This window comes from Sorex araneus, chromosome 3 (assembly GCF_027595985.1).
Source record: "Sorex araneus isolate mSorAra2 chromosome 3, mSorAra2.pri, whole genome shotgun sequence".
Lineage (NCBI taxonomy): Eukaryota > Metazoa > Chordata > Mammalia > Eulipotyphla > Soricidae > Sorex > Sorex araneus.
Window position 1 is genome coordinate 220,029,398 of NC_073304.1, and position 15,860 is coordinate 220,045,257.

A 15,860-nucleotide genomic window follows, 5' to 3' on the forward strand; every position below is an offset into this window, starting at 1 on the left:
TAGAACATCTTTGAAAAGAAAAACATATGTGTGCAGTATTTTATTAAACATTTTATTTAAGAATGAAAGCTTGTTGATGACTATATTTCAGATGAAACAGGATCTAAAGGTTCTCATTCTGGCTCAATTGCTAGCTCTTTTCAATTTTCCTAAACTCAGCATTTGGTTTCTGGGTCAAAGCTGCCAACTGTCCTGTAAGGTTTGGGAAATCTATATGGTGTCCACCAGGACACAGCACAGTTGAACACATCCACAGAGGTACAATATGCACAGAACCAGAAAGATACAGTGTCCAAGACCTCATGAGCATTAATAGCCTGAGCACAGGTCAGCGTGAGTTACTCTAGACATTCAACTACGACTTGAGAAATGACAAGTAAAGTCATTACCAAACTCAGCAATCAGGGTTTGGCATTTATAGCAACAGAACAAGGCTGGGCAAATTCTGGGATCCAATAATCCAGGGTCAGCAAGGTTTGGGGTTATAGTGAAAGGAAGTCCGAAGAGGGCAAGTCCTAGAAGTGAGAAGTGCTCCCTGGAGTGCTCCCAGGTTTGACTACTTAAGAGTTAGTTCACCTGTCCTACCAGGCTCCACCTCTAAAGTCCTTGCATCGTTGCATGACCTGGAACTGAGGTCAAGGTCAGCCCATGGACTCCAGGATGTGAATATTTAGGGAAAGCGGAGTCCTCCCACTGAAATGGATTTCTTCACAGTCATCTTCAGAGACCCTAATGGGCTCACCAAAGGAGAAGGGAGGGAGAAGGTCTTGTTTCGGAATTGGCCCCCACCCCTGATCCCTTATTTGTTCCCTTAAATCTGGGTTCCTGGCACAAGGATTCTAGCAGAAAGGAAAGAATGTCTCTGCCTCTGGCAGTTGATGAGAGTGAAAAGAATGCATAATAATAGATTTGGCAACAAAGAGAAAGTACAGCAGGTAGGGCATTTGTCTTGCAAGCAGCTGACCAGGTATCCCATATGGCCCTGGGCACTGCCAGGAGTAATACCTGAGCACAGAACTAAGAGTAAGCTATGAGCACAGCCAGATGTGGCCCAAAAACAAAAAATAAAATAAAATGAAATAAATAACAGATTTTTCTGAGTGCTTACTGTGCTCCCCTCCCCTGTCCCAACTCTGTCCGAGGGGTTTTACTCATGGACTTAGCTCATGTTCTCTGTCCTTCCACCATCCGTGTGGTGATGCAGCTTAATCACATATCATTATATGGAATAGGCCAAAGGGGTGGCATGGGGATTCTTGCAGGAACAGTGGAGCCAGGTGAAGATTCAGAAAGGATGCTTGCCTCCATCCCTATCCTCCGGATACAGATAAAACCCTTCATTCAGAACAAGGAGAATTTCCCCCTTTCTGTCCCTTTTAACTTAAATTTTATTTAATTTTATTTTATTGGCTTTTTGGGTCACACCAGGCAACGCTCAGGGGCTACTCCTGGCTCTGCACTCAGGAATTACTCCCGGCAGTATTCGAAGAACCATCTGGGATGCTGGGGATTGAAGTCGGTTGGCCGCGTGAAAGGCAAATGCCCTCCCTGCTGGACTATCCTCTGACCCCTCTCTCCGTTTTTAACTTTATTTTTAGTGCTGGGAATCTAATCCAGGGTTCACACATGCAAGGCACACCCTCTACCACTGAGTTGCTTCCTACATCCCTCTTCCATTTTATTTCTTTGTTAGACTTTTGGGTTTGGGACCACATCTGGCAGTGCTCAGGGCTTCCTCCTGGTCACTCCTGGCAGGGTTCAGGGGACCATGTCTGGGGATTAAACCCAAGTTGGCTGCATGCATGTAAGGCAGTGCCCTGCCCACCGGACTATCTCTCTGGCCTAATCCTTCTTCTGCATACTAGCACCACAAGTAAAATGCATTCTAGCCTATTGAGCTATTTCTCCTACCCAGATGATGAGACTTTACATAAAAAGACATCAGCTGGCTCTTGTTGGCGACAGTTCCAGGAGGAAATCCAAGAACATTTCATTTGAAGACACGGTAGAATATTTAAGGGTCCATCCCTAATCAATTGACTGGTTGTTTGTACCCTCTCCAACTTTGCTGACTTGTTTTCTGAAAACCATTATGTTAGCTGTTGAATTATTAATATTTATGGATTTCTTTCTGTAGTAATTGCCAAACTAGACAGATTTCTTTTAGGCCTATGTGTGTCAATAAAACAGGACAGAGTCACTTATATCCAAGAGTTTTTCAAGAGACTCTTGAGAATGAAAAACACTCAGGTCAAATAGCTTTCTGATGAACCTGTTAATGAAGGGATTGACTAGAAATAAAACTAAGGAGCAGTTACTATCAGTCACTTCCATTAGAGAACCAAGAACCTTGAGAGTCAGAGAGATAGTATAGTGGAAAGGAGACTCGCCTTGCACACAACCCACCCAGGTTTGATCTCCAGCACCCCATACAGGAGCGATCCCTCAGCACAGAGTCAGGAGTAAGCCCTAGGCACTGCTAGTATGTCCCCTAGCCCTAGTAAAAGAATCTAATTAGTGTGGAAAAGAAACTACAGTTACAGCAATGGACAATGGAAGCCAAAATCTCCCTTCCTCCCCATCCCACCATATTTTGTTTAATGTGTTTGTTTGTTTGTTTGGGGGTTTTGATTTCAGGGATTGAACCCAGGACCTGATCCAAATGAAAGATGGGCTGTACCATTAAGTCATGTCGCAGGCCCGTGGGCCGCTGCTGCTTAATAACAAGGGAGGAGGTCTATATTTTTTTTTCTGCGTTGGTACCTATTATTTACAAAAAGCTCTCATTCTTGGGCCAGGAGATGGCTCAAATGGTAGGAGTGTGTGTTTTGCGTGAGGTAGCCCTGGGACCTCACAGTCACCCGTGCATCTCCAGGTGTGGTCAAAACAAAACAAAACAAAACAAAACAGAAAATTATCATTATTCTATGCCAAAAAGTTTTTCATTTCATAGAGACAAAAATCAAGCGCTGGCAAAGGTCAAACAGTCCCTCCAGCTGACATGAGTGACCTCCCGTGATCCCCCAAAGAGCCATCTCCCCTTTGCTGTTTGCAGGGTCAGCCTGCAGCTGTTGAAAGGGAAGTGAAAGACCCAAGCAAACAGTTGGACCAGAGCTTGTCCAACACACAGAAGTCTCCGCTGGACACTCTGTTCCAGGTGGCCTGCTGCTGGTCTGGTTCTGAGCGCCTCTCTTTCTTCCTTTGCCTTGTGAAGTCTCTCCAGGACAGAAGTGTAGCTACAACAAGAAGCAATCTAGCGTTTTAATGAGTTCCTTTAGCATGCACTTTTCCAGCCAGCAAGTCTGCAGTACTTCCCTTTGGCTGTTTTCTCATTAGCTGCTTTTTGCCCTTCACATTCCACAGCTTGTGCCTTCTGAACCCACCCAGCTCTCCCCGCCACACAAATGACTCCAGGCTGGAGGCTGAACAGGGGGACGCCCCTCATCCCAAGGAACTGTAATCTCCAGCTCTTGTCTGCAATCCCGTCTCTCCAGAGGCAAAAAATGAAAGTTGAATTTGTTGTCCCACCCACCCTGCCAGCCACTGGGAACCGTGGCCCAGGTGTAACTTCAAGATTTCATCTTCCCGGCTTCCCTAGAACCTTTACTCTTTTCCTTTCCTTCCCCTTCCCTTTTCCTCTGTTGCGATGACCAAGGGTGGCACCCATGCTCAGTTGTGGGGCTCACACACTTAATTGTGTTGCTCAAACACTCAGCCATAGTGCTCGTCAGGGTCAAAGCCTTTTAATAATGTGTGTTATTATTAAATAGCACTCCCTGAAGGGTGATATGTAACACACATATGCTCATGGGGGTCACTCCGGCCAGTGCGCTGGTGCACCTTTGTTTAGTAGTGCTCAAAGGAGTCAGGCGCTGGGTTGTGCACTGGACGTTTCATCGTCTGTTGCAGTTTCCACTCAAGCGCATGTGGGCAGCACCAGGGATCAAACTCATGGCCCAATGCTTCCAGAGCCAGTGCTCTCAGGTCTGGAGCCTTGCCCCAGCATCCTCTAATCACCTTTTTCACTCCCCACCCAACATTATCATTAATCCCCGTTTGATCCACCCTCAAAATGAACTTTTGACAGGTGTCATTTGGCTTCATTGATTAGATAGCCCAAGAGCCACCCCTCAACTCTCATTTGTCCTTGTCTTTGGCCTGACAGTCCCTGCCCTTCCCCCATGCGATGCGCACAGGGGAATGACTGGGATGTCATCTGTCCCCACAGACCGCAGGGACATGCTGCCCACAAGCCACTAAAGAGCCCCTTTGCTCTGGGAACCCTGGCTGGAGTCCTGGTTCCTGGGGAGCGACCGAGTGGGTCAGGAAGGAGCAGCCAAAGAGCAGCCACTTTGATGTGGCTTTCGAGCTCCGTCAGCAGCACCGGCCTCTGGGCAGCTGCCGCGCTATCTCCAGAACTCTGCCCTTCCAACTTCCCACCTGCTCTGCTCTGCCCAGCCATGAGATACACTTCTAGGAACGTCCAAAGGGCAAGTGCCCCCCAGTAGAGTGACTCTTCGACTCGGTGAGTTCACGCCTCACGAGTTGGGGGTGACGGACTCCAAGCCCTCCAGGAGGCCCCAGACAGGATTCTGCTGACTTAGGGCTGTTTCACCTCAAAGCATTTGAGGTTTCCTCTTCTCACAGGGAGTTTCGTGTGTTGTTTGTTTTTGGTAGTGGGGACAGGGGACACCGCCAGTTCTCAGTCCTTGAGGAGAAGTGCACTGTAGCACTGTCATCCCGTTGTTCATCGATTTGCTCGAGCAGGCACAGTAACGTCTCCATTGTGAGACTTGTTGTTACTGTTTTTGGAGTATCAAATATGCCATGGGGAGCTTGCCAGGCTCTGCCATGAGGTAGCTTGCCGGGCTCTCCAAGAGGGACGGAGAAATCGAACCCGGGTCGGCCGCGTGCAAGGCAAACACCCTCCCCGTTGTGCTATCTATCGTTCCAGACCGAGGAGAAATGAATTCCCGGGAAAGAACTTGAAGAATGAGAAAATGCTGGGCCGAGTTCAGCAGTGAGGAAGAGTCAGACATGGAAAGTTTTTCTCCCACAAGTTCCACGTTGGGCTGAGCCCACAGAGACAATGAAGGTGGAATGTTCCAGTGTCTTCAACATAGAGGAGAAACTTAATGCTGCTCAAGTGCGACTATTTTCACCCTGAATATGTAAATATTCAATGTGTGTGGGGGGGGGGGCGCTGTTTGACTACTCAGGTGACATTTGACTGGGCCTGGGACATAGGGTAATGATTATTGGAGGAGCCATTAGGATCTCACGGTCATGGCCAAGTGAACAGGGTGTGTCCCAATCCCCCCCTTCCACACACACAGAGTAAATAAATATCCTACAATTCAAAGACACCCCCCCAAAAAACATAATGATTCCTGCCTAAGGGTTCAGAGTGTCAGCATTGGGGCTGGGGCGATAGTACAGGGGGTAGGGCACTGCCTTGTTCACAACTGACCTCGGTTCAATCCCTGGCACCTTATAAGGTCCCCTGAACCCCATCAGGAGTGATCCCTGAGCACAGAGCCAGGAGTGAGCCCTGAGTATTGCCAGGCGTAGCCCCCAAACCCAAAACCAATTTAAAAAAAAAGTGTCAGGATAGAGAAACCCTGGAATAAAGCAAAGAGAAGGAGAGACTCACTCACTCCTTTCACTGGGAAAATTTCCCTCCAGGGAATGTTTTCCACTCAGCCTCAGAACCCTGCATACAAATGGGTCCTTCTCCAGCTCTGCCTGAAGTGGGAGATTGATAGTCTAAATTCTCAACACTTTCCCTCGAACAAGGCGACCTTGTTCAAGTACTTGCACTTACACCTGGGATGGCATAAGTAAAAACACTCTTGGCTTCAGGCTTTTGGTAGCAACTCTGAAGCTAATATGGGTTTGTTTTGTTGGCTTGGAAGCCACGTCTGATGGCACTCAGGGGCTGCTCACCTCCTTGAATGCCAAGTATTGCTCCAGACCACAGAGCTATTGCTCCTGCCCTGGATATGGGCTCGTTGTTATTGTTATTCTTTTTAAATCTTATTTATTTATTTATTTATTTATTTGCTATTTTGGGTCACACTAGGCGGTGCACAGGGGTTACTCCTGGCTCTGCACTCAGGAATTACTCCTGGTGGTGCTGAGAGACCATATGGGATGCTGGGAATTGAATCCGGGTCAGCTGCATGCAAAGCAAACACCCTTGTACAAACCCGCTGTACTATCGCTCAAGCCCCTATTATTGTTGTTCTTGTAAGTGGGTTGTGGGGGCCCAGGTGTCAGGAACTGAACCTCATAAGGCTTGAACATAGAAGGCTTGTGAGCTACCACTTGAGCCATGTCCCCAGCCCTGTGAAGTTGTTCCGTAACCACAGATGTGGACATCATTAAATGCCAGAGGATGTCGAAGTGAACTGAGAGAGCTTTAGCCATTCAGGTAATGAAATGTGAGGTCTGGCAGAAAGTCGCCTATTGTAAAACAAACTGTTCCCCAAAGGACCCTGCATGGACATTGTTAACTCGCCAGGGAGAAAAATGAATAAAATAACACAGTCTTAAATGAACAAACAGAACAGAGGGAAGCTACCGCCTAACACTGGTTCTTAACCCCGTGAGTGTGGAATTGGCTTTTTCAGAAAAAGCACAGGGGAGAAGAAGCTTTGATGTCTTATTCCAATAAAACTCAGTTGCCTAGGACTCTTGATATGACTCCCTGTTTTAATTTCTCATCACTGTTTTTTTAAAATTGTAATTTGAGTATGGCTTATGGCCCAAATAAAGGTTGAAAAAGGAAAATAGAAATATCCCAGGCCAAATAGTTTTTCAATGATAGTTTGAGGTCAGATTTCACTAGGGAAATAAGAAGGTTTTAAACGATACCTAAACTTTAATAATCATGCCAGTGTACATATTTTTTGCCTTCTGGCTGTTAAATATTAACTTGTACCCAAGATATATTATTTTTAAAAATGCTCTATGTGGGGCTGGAGCAATTGCACAGCAGGTAAGGCGTTTGCTTGCACGTGGCCGACCCGGGTTCGATTTCCAGCATCCCATATGGTCCCCTGAGCACCGCCAGGAGTGATTCCTGAGTGCAGAGCCAGGAATAACCCCTGTGCATCACCGGGTGTGACCCAAAAAACCAAAAAAAAATGCTCTACTTGCCCCTGGAACTTGAAACAATTATCTATCTGTCTCTTTCCTTCTCTTTATAGTTTCTTGATTTAACGGGCTCTTGGTTTGGTGATCTGACTAAAGAGTTTCCTAGTCTTGGAAAGAGAGATAGTACAACTGGTAAGGCATTGACTTTGAACACAGCTGATCTAGGTTCAATCCCTGACACTGCATATGGTCCCTAACGATTGCTAGGAGTGACCCCTGAACTTAGAGTCAGGAGTAAGCCCTGAACACTGCTGGGTATGGCACTGTAGCACTGTAGCACTGTCATCCCATTGTTCATCAATTTGCTCGAATGGGCACCAGTAACCTCTCCATTGTAAGACTTGTTGTTACTGTTTTTGGCATATCAAATATGCCACAGGTAGCTTGCCAGGCTTTGCAGTGTGGGTGAGATACTCTCAGTAGCTTGCCAGGCTCTCCGAGAGGGATGGAGGAATTTAACCTGGGTAGGCCGCATGCAAGGCAAAAGCCCTACCTACTGTGCTATCGCTCTAGTTCACTGGGTATGGCAAGAAAAAAAAATTGTATTCTGAACTTTTTCTTTTTACTATTTTGAGCTCACTTTTTCCCCCTTTCTCCCCCCCCCCCACCTTTTTTTTTTTTGCAAACCCTAGTCTTGCAAATGACCAGGCTTGATCCCCAGCATCCCATATGGTCCCAAAGACCTTCAAGGAGTAATTACTGAGTGTTGAGTCAGAAGCATCAAAAACAAAAAGAAAAAACAAACAAAAAGTGAGAAGGGGCCAGAGCATTAGGAGAGTGGGTAAGGGGCTTGCCTTGCTGCATGCAGCCAACCTAGGTTCAATCCCCCAGCACTCTATATGGTCTCCTGAGTCCCTCCAGGAGTGACCCCTGAATACAGAGCCAGGAGTAAGCCCTGAGCAGTGCTGGGTCTGAACCCAAAAAAAAAAAAAAAACACAAAAAACTAATTGATGTAACTTTTTTGTAAATGAGTCGTCAATTTATTCTATCTCCTGAAATCTGATTTCTTTCTTATTCCCTCTCTAAAAGAGGGCTTCCTGCCACTCACCTGGTGATGGGGAGTCCTTAAGAGGGTCTAAGTGATAGCACAGTGGGTAGGGCATTTGCCTTGCATGCGGCCGACCTGGGTTCGATTCCCAGCATCCCATATAGACCCCTGAGCACCGCCATGAGTAATTCCTGAGTGCAGAGCCAGGAGTAACCGCTGAGCATCGCCAGGTGTGACCCCCCCCACCAAAAAAAAGAGGGTCTCATGATTATCCGAGGGTCTGTGAACTGACTCCAAATGGACACTAGTGTCCAGCAAAGCATCTCTGCACCTACCAGTCCTTCCCGGTATCTGTACTTCTAGAACAAAGGATTCTGCTATTCAAGTTCACATTTTCTCATGTCCTGGCATGGAGCCATGAAAGCCTACTGGTCAAAGTATCCTGATGTGCTCAAAGAACTGTTTTAAGGTCAAAATGTTCAGTCCCTGGAGTCGATTGCAGTTGATGATGAAATCCACAAGCAACTTTTCACAAGACACCTCTCAACTTGACTCTAAATCATTTTCCTCTTTTCAAACTTCACCTCCAAACTTTTTTTGGTGCAACATACCCTTTGCATAACTGGAAGCTTTCCACATTGTGTTCTTTGTCCCTTCAAGCAGTTTTCTCTACACTTTCCTCAAGCTGGCAGGGCTGGGCCATTTGAAACCCTCCCCTGGGGTTCCTTGTCTCTCTATACCATAATTCACTGAACTATACCCTTATTTGGCATTTGAACTATTTCCAGTGCTTCCCTCTTATAAATAGCCGACTATGAACATCTTTTGCACAAATCACATTTTTTCCCTTTTGGGCAATTTCCTTGGGGTATATTTCCAAAACTGGTATTACTAGGTTAAAGGTTGGAAGTTTCATAACTCTGAATATCTCTCACTGCCTGAATGTTCCTCAAACAGATTGGAGCATCTCAAATGTTTAACCAGGATTCCGAGTATGTATAAGAATTATTCTTTTTTTTTATTATTTTTGGGTCACACCCAGTGATGCACAGAGGTTACTCCTGGCTCATGCACTCAGGAATTATTCCTGGTGGTGCTCGGGGGACCATATGGGATACTGGGAATCGAATCTGGGTTGGCTGCATGCAAGGCAAATACTCCAGCCCCTCATCTTTTTTTATTCTTGCAGTAATCTTCTGTGAGGGAGGGAATGAGAAAAAAAAATTTTTAAACAACACAACAATAGAGAAAGGCATTCTTTTCCTAAGGCCCAAAAGAAACCACAGTTGGTAGGACGCTTGTCTTATCTGAGGCCAACCCAGGTACGATCCCTGGTATCCCATATGCTCAGCACCCCTCTGAGTGCAGAGCCAGGAGTAACGCCCGAGCAGCACCAGTTGTGACCACACACACAAAAAAATTTTAAGCAATTTTTTTCTTTTTTTGGGGGGGGTCACACCCATCGATGCTCAGGGGTTACTCCTGGCTCTGCACTCAGGAATCACTCCTGGAGGTGCCTGGGGGACCATATGGAGTGCTGGGAATCGAACCCAGGTCAGCTGCGTGCAAGGCAAACTCCCTACCCGCTGTACTATAGCTCCAGCCCCCCACAAAAAAAATTCTAAAGGATTATTTTTCTAGTCAAAGAAAAGTTCTTTTAAGAAAGCTTGATAATGGGGCTGGAGCAATAGCACAATGGGTAGGGCATTTGCCTTGCATGCAGCCGACCCGGGTTCAATTCCCAGCATCCCATATGGTCCCCTGAGCACCGCCAGGGGTGATTCCTGAGTTCAGAGCCAGGATTAACCCCTGTGCATCACCAGGTGTGACCCAAAAAGAAAAAAAAAAAAGCTTGATAAAATGCTCCATTGGTCGGTGCTCTGCCATCCAAAAAGACTAGAAAGATACCCAGTGTTCTGAGAACTCTTGTCAAGTACTGAGATCTGCCGTGGAATGCTGTAGAGAGACTGCAAAGCTGGCCAGTGATGGTGAGGAGGAAGGTTCAGGAAGGCGGGCGGGGAGACAGGTGGAAACTAAGAGGAAGGGCTTGCACTCAGGCGTTGCTGCCTTAGGGGTGATGGCAGCTGCCCAGAGAAACTGACCCTTTCCGTGAATTTGGCGTCCAGATTCTCCTTCACCTTTAGGTGTCTTCTAAGAACAGCGAGTGCCTAAGGATCTTGGTCTCCTTGGTGGAAGAATCTAAACCAAAACAAAACAGAGCAAAAATAACTCCCTGATTCAGCCTTACCATCTGTTTCCTGGAGCCAAAAATAGCGATGACGGGGTGGGGAGTATGATCACGTGCACTAAACCCTTACTATGTGCCCGTCACTGTTTTACGTTTGTTGGGGGTTACACCCGGTGATGCTCAGGGGTTACTCTGGTTCTATACTCAGGAATCACTCCTGGCCATGCTCTTGGGACCATGTGGGATCCCGGGGATTGAACTCGAGTTAGCTACGAACAAGGCAAGTGCCCTACCCACTGAACTATCGCTCCGGCCCCTGTGCCTGTCGCTTTCTTAAGACTTTACTCTAAAACTCATTTCACAATCATGACTGTCGCAACACTGCAGATAAAGCAACAGGATTAGAAAGCAGAGATTCTTGCTCTAAGCCCTAAACCCATAAACCTCCTCAAAATCACAAACCCGGGCAATTGACACCCATGTCTACCCTGCCCACTGCACCACACTGCCTCCCGGATGTACTTGAAAAATGGTTCCATATCAACAGCAGCAGCGACAGAGACAAGTGTAGAGAGAAAGGATTCCCCAGCACTGCCGGTGGGAAAGTGGATTGCTACAAACATTTCGGAAGTACTATGGAGCTTCCAAAGAAGTTGGAACTAGAGAGAGTATAGGAGTTAAAACCTTGCCATGACAGTCACCATGTATGATTCCCCCAAAGCCTTGCCTGAGCACAGAGCCTGGAGTTGGTCCTGAGTACTGTAGGGTGAGGCACAACCCTCTCCATAAACCCCTCCTCCAAAAAACAGCATCAACAAAGGGAGAGGAGGGAATTAAGGTTAAATAAATTTTTTGATTGTTTTTGTTTTTTGGGGGGCCACACCTAACCACACTCTGGGGTTACTCCTGGTTCTGCACTCAGAAATCACTCCTGGTGATGCTCAGGGGACCATAAGAGGTGCTGGGGATCGAACCTAGTCGGCACCATGCAAGGCAAATACTCTATAGCAATGTATTATCTGTATTATCACTCCAGCCCCTAAAAATATTTTTTAAAGCTTAAAAAAATACTTCATTATCTTTTAAGGATAACCACAGCAACATGGTTCCTTTTATAATCAAAAAGAACTCCAGCTTAAGAAAAACAAAGGATTAAAAATAAACTAAGGCAAACTAAATATTTTGTTTCAATACCCTACATTCTGGGCTAAGAGGCCCTCCCCTTGATCCCTGAAGCCCTCCTGCCCTGCCTAATCCTTGTCCACATATCCAGCTGTGACTCTTTTCTATTGGGGAACCTCCCATAAGACACTTGACTCCTTGGCCTCTTTGAGCCTGTTTCATAAAACTGTTCTGAGTGTCTCCCTAGAAATCTATGCACTTCCTTCCTTCACTAAAATACAAGCTGAGCATTCAAGTAATAGAACCCTTAGGTTGACTATTTAACTCAAGTGTTTAAATTTTATTTTATTTTATTTTATTGGGGCTGGAGCAATAGAACAGGTTTAAGGCATTTGCATTGTGTGCAGCTGACCTGGGTTCGATTCCTAGCATCCCATATGGTGCCCTGAGCTGCCAGAAATGATCCCTGAGTACGGAGCCAGGAGTTACCCCAAAGCAGCAGTAGGCATAGCCCAAAAACCAAAAACTAAATAAAATGTATTTTATTACTAAATGGAAATTAAACCACAAAATTTTTGAACTTTTCCCCATAAAATATCTTATTATTTCCACCTAGGTAGAAGAGACCATCTTTTAATTTAATAATTTTAACTCTAGGGAGATAGTATAGCATGTAGAGTATTTGCCTTGCATGTGGTTGGCCTGGATTTGATCCATGGAACCCTATATGGTCCCCCCAAACCCTGCCAGGAGTGATTTCTGAGCATAGAACCAGGAGTCAGCTGTTAACAAAGCTAGGTATGCCCCCCCCCAAAAAAAAGACAAAATAAAATAATTTTCAACTATGATACTTTATTCCATGAGCAGCTATTTTTTGGAGCCCCTACAATCCCTTAAATGCTGTTAGGATTTAAATAACTGGCATTTTATTTGTTTACTTTTTGTTTGGGGGCCATACCTGGCTGTATTCAGGACTTACTCCTGACTCTACACTCAGGGATCATTCCTGGCGAGCGTAAGGGACCATACGGAGTCCCGGAAATCCAACCCAGGTCCACCACATGCAAGGCAAGTGCCCTAACCACGGTAGTGTTGCTCCAGTCCTAATAGCTGGCATTTTAGAGCAATTACTATATCCCAGTGTGTGTTTCACCTGCTACACCTAACTTGATTCTCATATCTATTCCTTTTCCCATTCTCCAGGTGGGTAAACTGGAAATTGAAGTAATCTGCTCCAGGTCTGCCTCCACCTGAAATTCTTTGCTCTATGGGTACTCAGGACCATGTTGGGGTATCTTAGCAGCTCAGTCTGTGAAGCTAGTAAGGGCTCTAGCCTTTCTGAGAAGTAGATTCCTTGTGTATCACTGGACTGGCTTGGTGGGACCCAAAAGGTAGACCTATTGTTCCTGTTTCTGGCTCAGCAGATAAGATAGCCAAAAGCTAGGAAATCACACCTCTAGGGACTAAGAGGTCGTCCCGTGGGTGGGGCCCTTGCCTTGCACGCCGAGACTGCTGATTCAATCCCCAATACCCCACATGGTCCCCTGAGCCTGCCAGGCGTGATCCCCGAGCACAGAGCCAGGAGGAAGATAGAAAATAGTGATAGTAATTAATTATTCAACTATGGATATACTAAACATCGATCAACTATATGCTTTAGATGGATTTATTTTATGGTATGTGCATTACATTTCAATAAGCCTTTTACTAAAAACCAAAAATGAAAAGCCCAGATCTTCAGGCTGTCTGTTGCATCCAGGCCTCTTCTGCTCGGCCACTTGCCCTCAGTCGGACACAGCAGCTCCTTCCTCTGGCCACTCTCCAGCCAGCTCCTGACAGGGACTCGGTCCTCTGCATGGAGCACTCACTCCTTCCTCACTTCACAGGGTTGATTCCTCCCCATTCCTGTCACTTTCAAGTGTCAGCCTGCATGTCCCTCATCCTCAGGCTAGTTCAAGTTCCCTCCACTAGGGCCCTGCTAAGCCCCACTTTCCTTTTCCTCCCTGGCTAGCATCAGTTTGTGATGACTACTTTGTTTTGTTTTGTACTGGGGCCACACCCAGCAATGCTCAGGGGTTACTCCTGGCTCTGCAGTCAGGAATCTCTCCTGGCTGCTGCCCGGGAGACCATCTGGGATGCTGGGGATGAAACCCAGGTCGGCCATGTGCAAGACAAACACCCTATCCAAAATCACTATCACTCAGGCCCCTTCCCCCCTAGAGTCTAGCCCCAGCTCTGCGCCTGCTGTGAGCTTCTGTCCCTAACCTCAGGGCCTAATCCAGGTTCAAACACAGCAAGGAGCCTCTACCCTGCTAATAAATGAAAAATACACTCATTAATTTCAACTCCGTGTGCAGCTGAGTTGGATAACCAGCCAACGTCGTGCATTTGAGTAGCTGCAGGCTCCCACAAAGCACCCAGTCAAAAACATCCCTGGGAATCAATCCCAGGTCAAAGTCAGAAAGAGGTTAAACCAGGCCAAAGAGTTAGGACAGGGATAGGGAGCTTGCTTTATACAGGGCAACCCGGGTTCAATCCCTGGCATCCGATACAGTTCCCTGAGCCCCGCCAAGAGTGATCCCTGAGTATAGAGACTGGAGGAAGCCCTGAGCACCGATGAGTGTGGCGGGGGGTGGGGGGAAGGGTAAAACCCACAGGCAGGGCAGACTCAAGTCAGCTCCCTGGCCCCTTACTAAGAATTCAGGACTAAGATTTGTTGCTGGGTTTGGTTTGGTTTTATTCAAGACAGAGATGGGCTCTCAAGACTCCTGGGGAAAGAGACCAAGAAACCTCAATCTTGCTCAACCCCTGGTGCTTTCAGCGTTAGTCTCAGGGCTTTGCTGGGGTTCACAAACCTGTCGGTGGTTTAGCCAACAATAACTCCGTGGCCACAAGCCCTGTAATGCTGAATTTCCTGCCACCTTGCTAAGACATCAAACTCCTTATGTGGTACGGGGAATGTAGCCAGAGTCCACCACTATCTCTCCAGCAACCTCACCGCAATTTTTATTTTGGTATCTTTATAGGATTGCGGTGATCTTCCAAATCAAGGGAAATAAAGAATATCTTTGAGCTGCCAAGGGTTGGTTTAAATGAGACAATCAGGGGCTGGAGCAATAGCACAGTGGGTAGGGCGTTTGCCTTGCACACAGCTGACCCGGGTTCGATTCCCAGCATCCCATATGGTCCCCTGAGCACCGCCAGGAGTGATTCCTGAGTGCAGAGCCTGTGCATCGCCGGGTGTGACCCAAAAAGCAAAAAAAATATAAAAATAAAAAAAATAAATGAGACAACCAGCATGGGAGAGAAACCGAATTAATGTAAAGATACACAGGAAATCACTATATATTTGAGAATTCACACAGGAGAGCAACTCTGAATAGAAAGTGTGTAAAATTTATTGTTTTTATTTGTTGTTTAGAACACACCTGGCAGTTCTCAGGGCAGACTCCTGGCTCTTGCACTCAGGGATCACTCCTCGTGGGCTCTGGGGTGCCGAGGATCAAGCCAGGTTGGCTGCATGCAAGGCAAATGCCTTCCCCATTGTACTGTCTCTTTGGTCCCAAGAATATAAAACTTGCCCAGAAGTCAGTTCTCAAACAGACATAATGAAACTCACATTTGAAATCACTGTCACTGTCATCCCCTTGTTCATCAATTTGCTCGAGCAGGCACCCGTAATGTCTCCATTGTGAGACTTGTTACTGTTTTTGGCATATCGAATATGCCACGGGTAGCTTGCCAGGCTCTGCCGTGTGGGCAGGATACTCTCGGTAGCTTGCCAGGCTCTCTGAGAGGGGCGGGGGAAATGAACCCGGGTTGGCCACTTGCAAGGCAAATGCCCTGCCACTGTGCTATCACTCCAGCCCTTTTAATTTTGAAATAAAATTTATAAAACTGGGTTTTTTTTCCACACAGTGAAACCAAAGCTCAGCTTTCTCTGCGGCTACTATTCTGTACTATTCAGTTGCCATTATTTTTTTTTAAGGTTTTGGGGCCATACCCAGTGATGCTCAGGGTCACACCTGGCTCTGCTCCCAGGAATCAATCCTGCTGGTAATCAAAGGACCATATGGGATGCTGGGGATTGGACCCAGGTCAGCCATGTGCAAGAACTCTACCTGCTATAGTATGGCTTCAGTCCCACAATTGCCCTTTCTTACGTGGCACATGGGACTTAACCCTAGTCAGGGAAATGTGAACACAACAATGTACCTGTCTTCCACATGAACACGCATAAAGTGCCATGAACTCTCCCCTGAGTACTTTTCCCTTTTTTTCCTTTTTTTTTTCTGGAGGGGGGGGTCACACCTAGTGATGCTCAGGGATTACTCCTGCCTCTGCAGTCAGGAATTACTCCTGGCACTGCTCAGGGGACCGTACGGGATGCTGGGAATCAAACC